The sequence below is a fragment of the Acomys minous genome (genome assembly GCF_964271855.1).
Source record: "Acomys minous genome assembly, chromosome: 17".
Classification (NCBI taxonomy): domain Eukaryota; kingdom Metazoa; phylum Chordata; class Mammalia; order Rodentia; family Muridae; genus Acomys; species Acomys minous.
In genome coordinates, this window is record NC_140500.1 from 1086432 (window position 1) to 1100742 (window position 14311).

The 14311-nt window shown below is 43.5% G+C and overlaps 1 protein-coding gene and 1 pseudogene across 3 annotated transcripts in view; one reads left to right on the forward strand and one right to left on the reverse strand.

The window, feature by feature from the left end:
* DENND5B (DENN domain containing 5B) overlaps positions 1-14311 on the forward strand; it is a 138384-nt gene that overhangs the window by 12809 nt on the left and 111264 nt on the right. The window lies entirely within an intron of this gene.
* LOC311587733 (peroxiredoxin-1-like) lies at positions 12810-14032 on the reverse strand (annotated as a pseudogene). The gene has a single exon. The product of its transcript is annotated as a peroxiredoxin-1-like (transcript).

Genomic DNA, 14311 nt, shown 5'->3' on the forward strand with positions numbered 1-14311 from the left:
ATAACCACCACCTGTTACTACACAGAGACAGAATGTAAAATAAAAATAGAACTTCTCATTTCCGGTTTTTATCTAGAAGCCAGAGTTATCATATTACTGTCATCAAATGAGCTGAGCATTAATCAAAAACCTTAGAAAGGTTCTTTAAAATGATTTTAAAGAGGTTATGTTTGTGTATATGTGGAGCATAGTCCTGCTCAGATGCTCTACCTCTGCACTCTGTCCTATGTCCCTTTTTATTAGTCTCCTCTGTCCTCCATTTACTTCTACTTTCTTTTTCTTTTCTTTCCTTCCTTCCCTTTTTCTTCCTTTTTTTTGTTTTTTGTTTTTTTCATTTTGTTTTTTTGGAGATACTGTCTCTCCATGCAGCCCTGACTGTTCTGGAACTTGCTGTATAGACCAGGCAGACTTGGGACTGACAGTGATCCACTTGCTATTCTCTCTGGAGTGCAGGGCTAAAGGCATGTGCCACCACTCCTGGCCCTTCTATTTTCATGTGAGATAAATAGCTTGCTTTAATTACCTATATGAAAATCAAGGGATGACAAATGAGAGAAACATATGATGTTTGTCTTTCTGAAATTGGCATAGTTTAATTATAATAATCTCCAGTTGCATCGGTAAAATATTTTGCTCAAATTGTTTCTATTTATTTTGGTATATGATATTTGTGAAGATCTCAATATATAGTTGTTGATTTGAAAAATAGTGGATAAGTAAAGTGCAGTTCCTTCTTGCAGTTGTTTACTTTGAGAGAAATCAAAACCTTAGTACTTGCAACACATTTTCTTTGTTTTCAGAATTCCTCCATACCATCAGTAATTAAAGTGCAATGGAAAAAGAAAAAGTAGCTTTGACTCTCAGGAGCTTAACACTAAAATAATCTACTCTAGTTTTTGTTTTTTTCTATAATGGAACAGAGAAAGAAGAACACGAATGACAAATTAAAAGTGAAGACAGCAAACTTTAATAATCAGGAGAGGCAATTCAGTGACAAGATGAACTCTTGGTCTCTGTCTTGCAGAAGCACGGAGACATATTTGTTGTCACACAGCAACATTGCGATGTGTTTAGATGTTATAAGAAACTCCCAAGGAGAGCTTGGCTGTCGTCTTCCTTACAGGTTGCTTTAGGCAGTATTTGCAGCGGCTGGGTCACCTGCGGCAGATCTGACTCACCACTCGGCTCCCTTCCTAACTCAAGTCAGGTTATGTAAACACTTCTTCATCAGCGCTGAGCACTGACTCTAGCATGAAGAGACTGCACTTCCCTTTACATGTAGCAGGACTAACGAGAATTAAGGAACAGTGTTTTGGTTTTGCCTTTTCTTTCCTCTTCCTCCTCCTCCTCCTTCTCTTCCTCCTCCTCCTCCTCCTTCTCTTCCTCCTCCTCCTCCTCCTCTTCTTTTTGGTTGTTGTACCAAAGGCCATGTTGCTATCAGTTCTGGTTTCTTATCTCTTCGTGAATTGACTCTCTTTCTAAAACACAATGAGTTTCATATGCAACACCAAAACAACGAACCCCCAACTGTGTATCCTGGCCTAGAAATTTGATTTAAAGTTACTCAAAAGTAACTTAGTAGACTTAGGTAAAGGTACATGTTTATCATTTTCAGTAAACCTGTCAGTTGCTTAAAATTAATAGAATTAAAAATTTTTATTTTATCTGTTTAATGTGTATAGGTATTTTGTTTGCGTGTATGTCTGCACACCATTGCATGCCTGATCCCCTATACTGGAGTTACAGATAGTTGTGACCTGCCGTGTGGGTGCTGGGAATTGAATCTGGGTCTTTTGGAAAAGCAGCCATTGCTCTTAACTGCTGAGCCATCTCTAGAGCTCTGCAGAGTTTTGTTTTTTGTTTTGTTTTTGTTTTTGTTTTTGAAGCCAGGTCTCGCTGTGTAGCCCTGGCTAGCCTGAATTCATTCTGTAAACTAGACTAGGGTCAAACTCATAGAGTGCTAGGATTGAGTATGTGCACCCCCACACCTGGCGCTGAGTATGACTTGTGTTAGTAAAGTGGTGCGTTCTAAGGTTTGCTTATTTGTTTTGCATAAATGAAGCAAAACTCCTAGAAGAAGAAAAATATATATTTAAAAGAGGAAAGCTGGACAGGAATAGTTTCAGTCCTTGCGGAGCTTGAGCTAGGAGGCTCACAAGATTGAGACCAGCCTCCGCCTCACAGTGAGTTTGAGGTCAGGCTGCAAATGTGAGACACTGTCTCAAAAGAAGCAAACAGGTGGAGGCAGGGTGGGATCAGCACGCAGAATAGTTCTATTTAGAGAGCTAGTATTTGCATGTTTGTTCTGAAATTAACTCCATGTGACAGGCTTTGGGTAGGAACAGGGAAGTCAGTCTCAGGTGCTGCCATTGAAGTCAGTTTTGCTTCTGTGGTAGTGATGGTAGTAGTGTTAGGAGACAGACGCCCTTTAGGTTTTTTCCTCTTTTAATGTTTTCTTCTTTATAGCAAGGAGAATTGGAACCATTTTCCCCACATCTCTCTTGATACTATTGGTTGACTGTGCTTGTGTATACGTATGAAAGCAAGTGGTAGACCTAGAATTTGACTTTTAAGATTTGCTTATTTTATGTCTATATGTGTTTTGCCTGCAAGTATGTATGTGTGCCACGTGTGTTGTGTCTGGGGCCCAAAGAGGCTAGAAGAAGGCCTTGGGTCCCCTGGAGCTGGGGTTACAGATGGGTGTGAGCTGTTATGTGGTCTTTTGAGTCCCTTGGAGCTGTTATGTGGGTGCTGGGAACTGAACGTGGGTTCCCTAATGAGCACCTACTTAGCTAGCTGCCTTTCCAGACCCTACAGCTTTATTTTGATTTAAACTGTCTATTTTTATTTTGTTGTTGTTGTTTGAAACAGAGTCACACTGTGTAGCCTGACTAGCCTGAAACTCACTATGTAGACCAGGCTGACCTTGAACACACGGAGTCTACTCATCTGTGCTTCCCTAGTGCTCAGATTAAAGGCTGGGGGGAATCTGATTGTAAAGTTCAGACCCAGGCAAGTTCTGTGTTTTTTCCTTTTTACCTTTATTTATGAATACAAATCATACGTTTAACATTTTTGTTTCCTCCTCTCCTCCTCTCCTCCTCTTTTTTTGTTAAGGAAATGAAGACTGTATGCATACTCATTTAAATCTGATTTTGGTATAATGATACCTCAATTAAAATTATTGAGGCTACTTAGTGTGAGCAGAGACTTATTTTTTAGTTAAAAATGTGTTAATTATTAATGAACAGTTTGTTTTGTTTTGCAAAGCTTCAGTTTGTGGTTAAAGTGTACAGGTTTTTTCCCTTTGTTATTTTTTAAAATTAATTTATTCAGGTTACATCTCAGTTGTTATCCCCTTACTTGCATCCTCCCTCTTTCACCCTATTCCCCTCCTCTAGATCTGTGACAGAAGGGGACCTCCTCCCCCACCATATGGTCACAGCCTATCAAGTCTCATCTTGGTAGCCTGCCCTCCCCACCAAGGGGAGGTGGTCAAATATGGGGCACCAGAGTTCATATTAGAGTCAGTCCCCGTTCTCCATACAACTGTGGAGAATGTCCTGTCCGTTGGCTGGATCTGAGTAGAGGTTCAATGTTTATTTGCATGTATTGTCCTTGGTTGGTGCAGTAGCTTGAGCAGACCCGCCCCCCCCATCTAGATCCGCCCATCATGATGTTCTTCTTATAGGTTTCTAGGACCCTCTGGATCCTTCTATTTCCCCATTTCACCCATACTTCTCTCACCTAGAGTCCCAGTAGGAGGTCCCCGCATCTATCCCAATCTCCTGGTAAGTGAAGACTTCCATGGGACATGGGACTCCAATTATAAGTGAGTATGAACCATGGGAGTCTTTTTGTGTCTGGGTTAACTCACTCAGGATGATCATCTCTAGTTCTATCCATTTGCCCACCAATTTCAGGATCTCCTTGTTTTTAATGGCTGAGTAGTATTCCATAGTGTAAATGTACCACAGTTTCTTTATCCATTTTTCAACTGAGGGACATTTAGATTGTTTCCAGGTTCTGGCTATTATGAATAAGGCTGCTCTGAACATGGTTGAACATATGTCCAAAATATATAGAGAGCTCAAAAAATTAAACACCAACAAACCAAATAACCCAATTGAGAAATGGGACTCAGAGTTAAACAGGGCATTCTCAACAGAGGAATATCCAATGGCAGAGAAACACTTAAAGAAATGCTCAACGCCCTTAGTCATCAGAGAAATGCAGCTCAAAATGACTCTGAGATTCCATCTTACGCCTGTCAGAATGGCTAAGATCAAAAACTCAAGTGACAGCACATGCTGACGAGGACGTGGAGAAAGAGGAACACTCCTTCATTGCTGGTGGGAGTGCAAACTTGCACAACCACTTTGGAAATCTATCTAGTGCTTTCTCAGAAAATTGGGAATAGGGCTACCCGAAGACCCAGCTATTCCACTCCTTGGCAAACTTGCACAACCACTTTGGAAATCTATCTAGTGCTTTCTCAGAAAATTGGGAATAGGGCTACCCGAAGACCCAGCTATTCCACTCCTTGGAATATACGGGAAAGATGCTCCACCACACAGCACAGTTGTTTTTATGGCAGACCATCTGGAATTATCTAGAAAAATGTCTACCGGTTATCTGTGTGGAAGGATTTGGTTAATACTTGATGTTGGTTGATAATTCAGGTATAGTGCTTAATATGGGGTTCAGTGGATGTAACTCCCAGAAAATGTTAGCTGTATTGTCATTATTAGAGTTGATTGAAGTATACCTCAGGTACTCTCATGGGATTTAAAGTGCTCTTAGAACTCTTTTATAGACAACCAAAAGTAGTTTCTAGGGTTGTAAATACTTTATTGACAGCTTGTGTGTGTGTTTGTGTGTGTGTGTGTGTGTGTGTGAGAGAGAGAGAGAGAGAGAGAGAGAGAGAGAGAAGAGAGGAGAGAGGAGAGAGGGAGAAAGAGATTGATTGTGCTTATGTCCAAGTGTTGAGGTCACAGGACAGCTTTCTGCAGTCACTTTCCTTCCTTCCTATCTGTGCCAAGGGATTGAGCTCGGCGCTTGGGCTGTGCAGGGCGGGCACTGTGGTCCATGACTACTCTCAGCGCTTCCTGCCTCAGTTCATCTACAGAGATCTTGTCCTCCAGGTCCAGCACAGGTTGGGGCTGAGGCACAGGGCAGCAGGGTGGCCTGGCCTCCTTGCCTCCGAAGCACCGAGGGAGGCGTCTGCAGAGACTGTTTAAACTTTTGAGTCCCGTATAACCCAGGTTGGCCTTGAACTCTATGTAGTCAGGGATCCTTAGTTTTTCGTGGTACTGGTGAGTGGACCTGAGGCTTTGTACATGCGGCAAGTGCTCTATCAACTGAGATAGTCCCAGCCCTGCCTTTAATGTTTCTAAAGTTAGGTTAACACATTGATTTTGAGAAATCAACCAGCTCCTGGAAATAATTATTCCAGATTTTTTGCTTTTGTTTTTGTTTGCTTGTTTGTTTTTGAGACAGGATTTCTCTGTATAGTACTGGCTGTCCTGGAACTCACTTTGTAGACCAGGCTGTCCTCAAACTCAGATCTCCTGCCTCTGCCTCCCCAGTGCTGGGATTAAAGGTGTGCATCACCACGCCTGGCTATTACTCCATTTTAAAATTTAGAAACCTTAGGGTGTTTTTCCTTTAACACCTGTGTTCTAAGTAAACTTGTCGTATGGCTGTCGCCGTGTATGTCTGCAGTCTCCGTACTCTGAAGATGATGGCCTCAAGGCCAGACTTATAAGTTAAACACATGTGCCAGTGGGGCTGCTTTATTTATTTGTCTACCATTACCTTGGATCAGATTACTGCAAAACTTAGCACTCTGAAGTATAGGCTACAGAGAGAGCTCAGTGGTAGAGCTTGTGCTTAGCACAAATAAAGTGCAAGGTTCAGTCCTGAGCATCAGACCAAACAACACCTCCCAGATGACAAGCATGTACGTGAGGCCAGGCACCAAGGACCTGAGGCTGGGCGCTTCTAACTCAGTCTCTTGTAAGATTGCAGACGAGATTTTCGCAAGATCATCATCATCCCCAGACCTGCCTCTGCTGTAGTATCTGCTCCAGCCTGTGGTTCTGAGCAGATTACGGCTCTCATCACATGGGCCTTTATGTAGGCCACCTGTACATAGTAATCATGGCTGCTTCTGCCAGACAGTGATGAGAGTCCCCCATGATATAATCGAAGTAGTTTATGGCTCGGCCTTGGAAATAACATCCCATTATTTTATTTTTTATGGTATTGGTTACTTAGACCAGCTCTGGTCAACATGAGGTGGCACTTCTCAGTCTGTGAATACAAGGCTAATTATCTCCATTATGCCAAAGCTATGCTTGTGTTAGGGATATTGAAGCAATGTGTCTTTCAAATAAATGATACAAAATTACTGTCCTTAACCTTGGAGCATGGCAGAGTATGGGTTCTATTTTCAGATTGCCTCAGTAATGGTACTTAACATTCTTTTTATATAATATAAATAATACTGTTTCCTCTTGTCAGACACTTGTGCATAGAACAGTGCCTGGCACAAAGTAAATAGTCAATTATTATTTGTTATTATTTGTTTAAACTACTTTGTAGTCGTTGGGCTTGCTTGCTTGCTTTCTTTTTATTTATTTATTTATTTATTTATTTATTTATTTATTTATAGATGCGGTTTCTCTGTGTAGCCCTGTCTGTCCTAGAACTTTCTCTGGCTGGCCTCAAACTGAGAGATCTACCTGCCTTTGCCTCCTGAGTGCTGTGAGTGCATGCGCCACCGCCACCCAACTTTAATTAGACTTTCTTTCTTTTTTAAAATTCTTCTCTCATACATTACATCTCAACCGCAGGTTCCCCTCGCTCCACTCCTCCCAGCTCCACCCCACCCCCTTCCCCTCCTTTCTCCCCAGATGCATTTCCCTTCAAAATAAGAACAGCCATCCAGGGATAGCAAGCAAGCATGGTATAATAAGTTACAATAAAACTAGGCACAAACCCTCACATCAAGGGCTAATGAGGCAACTCAGTGAAAGGGAAAGGGTCCCAAGAAGAGGCAAGAGTCAGAGACACCCCATAAGGTATATGCACAGAACCTGGCTTAGACCCACACAAGGTCCATGATTGTCACTTCAGCCTCTTTGAGCCGCTGTGAGCAGCAAGTCCTGCTTAGTTGCATCTGTGGACATGTTCTTGTGGTGTCCTCAACCCCTCTGGCTCTTACAGTCCCTTCCATCTTCTGCAGGGGCTCCCCTGGCTGCTTCTAGGGTGTTTGGTTCTATCCTGGTCTGTGGGCTATGCAGCTCCCGGTTGCTGGCCACGTAGGCAGTGCCGGGCATGGGCTTCTCCTCATGGAGCGGGCCTCAGTTAGACCAGTCATTGGTTGTTCACTGTCACAAGCTCTGAGCCACCATTACCCCAGCACATCTTGCAGGGAGGACATGTTGTAGGTTGAAGGTTTTGTGGCTGGGTTGGTGTCCTAGTCCCACCACTGGGAGCCTTGCCTGGTTACAGAAGATGGCTGCTCCAGGCTCCGTGTCCTCCATCACTAGGGGTTCTCACTAGGGTCACCCATAGATTCCAGGGAGTTTCCACTGCACTAGGTTTCCACATTGTTCCACCCACAACAGTTTCCATTGCCTCTCCCTGTGCTCTCTCCCTCTATCGCCCCCACCTGGTCCCCCCTGGTCCCATCCCCCATCCACCTGCAATCTTTGTCCACTTTTGCTTTTGTGAAAACACCTGATGCTGTGTTTTGAAAAGCAATTAGGATAGCAGGCTACGAAGAAGAGACTTGATACCCTATGAGCATACACAGGGGAGGAGGTCCCCTCAGGCACAGTCATAGGGGAAGGGTGTAGGGGGAAAATGGGAGTGAGGGAGGAATGGGAGGATACAAGGGATGGGATAACCATTGAGATGTTTTAATTTTTAAAAAAGAAAAGCAATTAGGTGTGTGTGTGTTTTGTTTTGTTTTTAGTTTTAGTTTACAGTGATCTTACTTGAAATAAAAATGATGGTAGTGTTTGTCTTTAAAAACGAAAAGGAGAAAAAATAGGTATTAATGGGAAAAAGCTGGAAAATGTTTGGTAAATTATATAAGGAAAGCATTTGGCTTTGTTCGGAAATGCAGTTGCTAGTCAGCTGCAGGTGGGCCCGTCTGGAGTGCGTTTCATCATTCTGAAGTGTCCATGGGCTCTCACAGTCCCTGTCTTGTTTCCGTTAGATTCTTATATGGCCTCCTCTTCAGGAGTTGCTGTGGATTTATTTGCAGCAGGCTGTCCTTGTTTTGTTTTCATGTTGATTCTGATATAATCAATACAAAGAGGCACTCTAGGAGAAGTTTGGGTGTCTAGCTTCTTGGCAAACTAAGCTGTGAACAAAGTGAATAACATAGGTTTTGAGAATCGGAAACAATGACAAAAGTAATCATCATTGTTTATTATGCTTTAAGGTATGTGTAATACGTAAACATTGCTGAATAAATCTCTTCTGATTATTAACTAACACCCCTTTCACTTTGCCTAGTATATACAAGGTGATACCTAGCCTTGCAAGAAAAAGAATAAGGTAATAATAATAAATTTGGCCTTCAAGGAGTCAACCTTTGATTTAAAATATACATACTTTTTTATCTGTGGACAATTAGACATTTCTATCTGTCACTTAGACTTATGGGCAATAAGGAGTTAGGCTGTCCAGGTGTATTAATTTATTTCTAAATACCTTTAAAATATTTTTATTTAGCCAGGTGTGATGGCACACGCCTTTAATCCCAGCACTCAGGAGGCAGAGGCAGATGGATCTCTGAGTTCAAGGCCAGCCTGGTCTACAAATGGAGTCCAGGACAGCCAAAGCTACACAGAGAAACCCTGTCTCAAAAAACTAAAAAAAAAAAAATAATAATAATAAAAAAAATATATACACACACATACACACACACACATATATACATACATATATATATGTAATTTTTTTATGTGTCTGGTGTGGGTCTATGTACGTGGTTGCAGGTGCCCACGGAGGCCAGAGTGGGTGTCAGGTCCCTAGAAGTGAAATTGCAGGTGGCTGTGAGCCACACTTAGCCCCTCTATCCTTTCACCTTTAAAGTAAACAATTTATTTTTTTAATTAATTAAACATTTTTTATATTTTATACATATTATTTATATTATTACACATATATACAATAAAGTAAACATTTTAGCATAATAGTTGTGAGTGTGAGTCCTGGAGATGACAGTACCTGAGATCAGGTTCCACTTCTGCCATTTTCGTATTCTGAAATGTTTAATTAATGAATGAAATTTTACTATGTGTGGGAATTTTGCCTACATGTATATGTGTGCATCATTTACGTGCCTGATGCCTGCAGAAGCCAGAGTTGAGAACACATCCCCTGGACCTGGGGTTATAGATGGTAGTGAGCTGTGTTGCTGGGAATAGAACTTAGGTCCTCTGGATCAGCAGCAGGTGCTCTTATCTGCAAGACACACACACACACACACACCACACACACACCACACACACACACACACCACACACGCACACGCGTGCGCGCGCACACACACACACAGGCACACACACCCACACACACCACACACACACACACACACACAAAGTTTGGGAATGGTTTGGGGCTTGCCATCTCAGGCTTAGCCACACTAAGATCACCAAAATGCACAACGGTATGGAAACCAAGCATCTGTGGTACTTGGCACAGGTAGAACCTGATGTTTACCTAGAAAACCGAGGACATTGATCATGGTGGAAGACCAGCCTGCCTCTGGACTGAAGATAACCTCACAGTGGGAGAAGAACGCTAAGATCAAGGCAGATGCAAGAGGGCTGCAGCTCAACTTGCACTGTAGGATGGACTTTGACATCAGCAAGCCTGTTTGGGCACTCGTGCTGGGCTGTGCAGGCTGCCTGTCTGGCTACTAGATGAATTTTAAGAATGTAAAGTCTCCCCAGCACTTGGGAGGCAGAGACAGGGGGATGGCTGTAAGTTCGAGCTCAGCCTGGTCTACAAAGTGAGTCCAGGTCAGCCAAGGCTACACAGAGAGACCCTGTCTCAAAAAAACAGAAAAACAAACAAACAAAGAATGTAAAGTCTCAAGTGATCCAGAGCAACTTTTCAGTTGACTACAAGACAGGAAAGTTCCAGCCTCACATTAATATGAACTTCTGGGCAAAGTGTGGTATCTCCATTTACCCAGAGAGGAACAAAAAGTTGGATGACATTGTCAGTCACCCCTGGAGAGCAGGAAGCAGTAACCCCTCAAAACAGGGCAATGTGTCAGGCCAACCAACCAAACAACTGCAACCTGATTGGCTTAGGATGTACTTAGAACCTGCAGCTAGGCGTCCAGCTGCACAGTCAACTCTGGATGGCAAGATTGTCAGGGCCAGTGCCACCGCTTAGCATACAGCTGGAGTGTCAGACATGAACGAACACTGTGCAGTCACTTATTTAAGCTGTCAGTGTAGCTGCCTTCGGAACTTTATTTATTTATTTTTATTTTGGCTTTCAAGACAGGGTTTCTCTGTGTAGCCCTGGCTATCGTGGACTCACTCTTGTAGACCAGGCTGGCTTTGAACTCACAGCGATCCACCTGCCTCTGCCTCCCCAAGTGCTAGGATTAAAGGCGTATGCCACCATGCCCAACCAGAACTTTAAATTTTTTAAATATTATTTTTTATTATTGTCAAATGGAGAGAGGGCACTCTTGTACGTATCATAGTGTGCATGGGGCAGTCAGAGGAGAGCTCTGGAGAGTCACTCTCTCCTGCTATTTTTATGTAGGTTCTGGGTAGGGGACCCAGGTCATAGTCCTGTAAGGCAAGTCTCTGCCCACTGAACCATCCCATTGGCCCTGTCTGGTGTTTTAGATAGAGTCCTAGGTAACCCAGAATGGCTTTGAACCAAACACTCCTGCCTCTGCCTCGTCTGATCAGGTTCATTTAAAGTGTCTTCAGAGGATAGGTTGGGAGGGCTTCCTCAATTCTCAGATGCCCAAGTGCGACCTAGCTAAAGACAGAGGGTCAGTTCAGGAGTCCTCACCTACCACCTTCTATGAAGACTTGGTGACTTTTTTTTTTAAAGACCGTAGATGGCTTCTCTTTTCTTATAAGCACAGAGAATGGAGTAAATTCACTAGCTGCTATGGTGTCATAGATACTTGTTTCATTGCTCTGACAAAATACCTAATAAAGCAACTGTTTTGTTACCTTTCTATTGCTGTGGTATCCCCAAGGCAACTTACTTTTTTTTAAATTTATTTTTAATTTATATATTCACTTTACATCCCAATTGTAGCCCCCTCCCTCCTATCCTTCCAGCCCCTCCCCTTCTAATAAAAGGGGAGCCCTCACCCCAGCATATCAAGTTGCATCAGGACTGAGCTCCTCCTTGTCCACTGAGGCCAGACAGGCAGCCCAGTGAAGGGGAAGTGACTGAGAGCAGGCAGCAGAGCCCACGCCATCGCCAGCACCCGCCAGCACCTGCCAGCTTGCAGGGAGCCACGTGAGGATCTAACTGCCCATCAGTTACATGTGTGACCAAGGCAACTTGTAAAAGAAAACATTTAATTGTGCTTTGATTGAGAGGACTGGCACCGTGGCCATCACGGCATGAGGCAGGAGGGCACCGGAGCAGCCCTGAGACGTTGCCCTTGTAATGCCAACACTTGTGGGTGGTGCAGGAAGGGTCAGAAGTTCACGGTCATTCTCAGCCATATAGAAGTGCTATGGCCAGCCTGGGCTGATGAGACCTTTGTCAAACAAACGAGCAAAAAGATATTTCTGAATATCACCTAGACCTCCAGCCTTAAAGTGAGCCAGCCCCGGGGCTGGGAAGTCGGCTCATCAGTTGAGGGCACTTGTTGCCTTACTCCCAGTTCCCACCCTGTGGTTCACAGCCATCCTCTCTCTAATTCTAGGTGGCTTAGGTAGCCTCTTCTGGTGTCTGTCAGCACCATTTGATGCACCTGCGTGTGGTGCACATACATACAAATACAGGCAGAACACACACATAAAATGAATACATTAAAAACAGAGTCAGCTTTAAGGTGTTAACATTGCAGAGGAACAGAGGAAACTCAGTTCTAAAAATGATCCTTGAGAGAAACTTGGCCCTGATATAGGTGCTAGTTTTGGGGTTTTGGGTTTTTTGGTTTGTTTGTTTGTTTGTTTGTTAATCTAGAAAAAGCTGCAGGTGGGACCTGGTAATGGCAATTGGCACTTTGCTCATCTGTATTAACAGATAAAAGTATGACTTTCTGAGCACCAGCCCTTGGTTCCTAACTGTGATTGCAGAAAAACTTGGGGCTTGATGATGGATAGAGCCATCTGAGAAGGACGCTTCTTGGTTGGTTGGTTTGGTTTTGGTTTTGGGTTTTTTCAAGACAGGGTTTCTCTGTGTAACTTTGGCTGTCCTGGGCCTGCTTTGTAGACCAGGCTGGCCTTGAACTCACAGAGATCCGCCGGCCTCTGCCTCCCGAGTGCTGGGATTACAGGTGTGCGCCACCACACCCAGCCTGAGAAGGACTTTTAAAAATAGCTCTTCATGCCCTGCTTACACCAAAAGTAGCCTACAGGGGGTAGCAACTGCTTGTTTTGTGTTGTTGTGTCATTTCAGTCCACAGAGGGTGGATTTGATAAAGCCAGTAACTCAGGGATTGATTCCTCTTGTTATGTGTGGGTTTGTTGTTGACGTTTCACTGGCAAAGTGTGAAATGGCTGCCTGGAGTTCCAGCTGTGAGCTCGGCAGTCACGTGGTGACACCACTAGGAGTGTAAACTAGACCTCTGCTGTAGTCGCACCACTCAGTTGATTTTTTAGTAGTTTAATGGGTACATTTTAGAGTTTCCATTTTGTATGCAGTTATATCTTCTTCAAATGCTATACAACCAGCATCACTTAAAGTAAAACTTGAATAAAGTATTGAAACCCAAAATGAATGGTAGAGGTCAATGCAGGAAGAAGCGTAAGGTTTTCATCTGGCCTTCATGCATGTACACATGTACACACAGCACACACAGCCTTGGCACAGGATATTTGCATGACATTGGCTTTTGAAGATAATGCTGTAATTTTAAAACTCATAAGTTAGATGTTGATTCTCTTAATAATGAATTATTTCTACAATAAGTTCCCAAGTTAGTATATGTATAAGATTGAAAAAGGTGTTTATTTTTAAAAAATGATTTTTTTCCAGCATTCACATTTAATAGATACTACAAAAAGAATAACAGGCTGATTTCTGCAACTGGTCTGCCTCAACAGACCTCAGGCCATTCCCAACACTTGAGAAAGTCTCCCCTGACCCACCATAGGAAAGGTGTATCTTGAGTCAAAGCACATTTGTGTTTAAGCATGAGTGGAATACAGGAGATTTTCTTCTGGCTTCTCAGTGCTGCCTGACAGAAAAATGGCCCAGTGCTCACTTCTGCTTAGAGAAATACTCTTTGCTCTTTTGGACATCAGGCTTGATGGCATCACTGCCAGGTGTCCAGCCAGCTGCACACACTGCACCATGTTTGTCAGTGAACTGGAAGACCGGCACTAGTCTCAGGATCTCATCCACAGAGCGGCCAACAGGAAGATGGTTTATAGTGATCTGGTGAAAGATACCTTTGTCATCAATAATAAAGAGGCCCTTGAAAGAGCTGCCTTCATCAGCCTCTAAGACTCCATAATCCTGACGGTGGTGCGCTTGGGATCTGAGACTAGGGGATGTCCACAGCCCACAATCCTCCTGCTTCCTGCGTGCATTAATCAGTGCCAGATGACAGAAGTCAGAATCCACAGACGCTCCCGTCACTTGGCAGTTGAGCTTCTTAAATTCCTCTGCCCCGTTACTGAGCACAGTGATCTCTGTGGGGCAACGTAAAATCCAGAGGTAAAAGTCACACAACATACTTTCCTCTGCACTCACTTAGACTGGTGTCTTTGAGTTGTCCATCTGGCATAACTGCCGTGGCGCTGAAGCTGACAGGATGCCCCGTTTGTGCATTTCCTGCAGACATCCTGCAGTCAGCAGGGTCGGGCAACAGGTCTCAGAGATATGACTGTGCGAAGGCAGGAAGATGATGAGAAAAACTTAATTTTAAAATTCATTTTCTTATTTTTACACTTTAGTGTGTGGTGAGGGCTACAAGCCATGATTTGTAAGTGGAAATTAGAGGACCGCTTGTGCAAGTCTAGTGTCTTTACCATGTGGATCCTGGGGTGGAATCCAGGCCATTAGGGTTGGCAGCGGGAACCTTTGAGCCATCTCTCTGTCCCTCCCCCCAAAATGTTTTGAG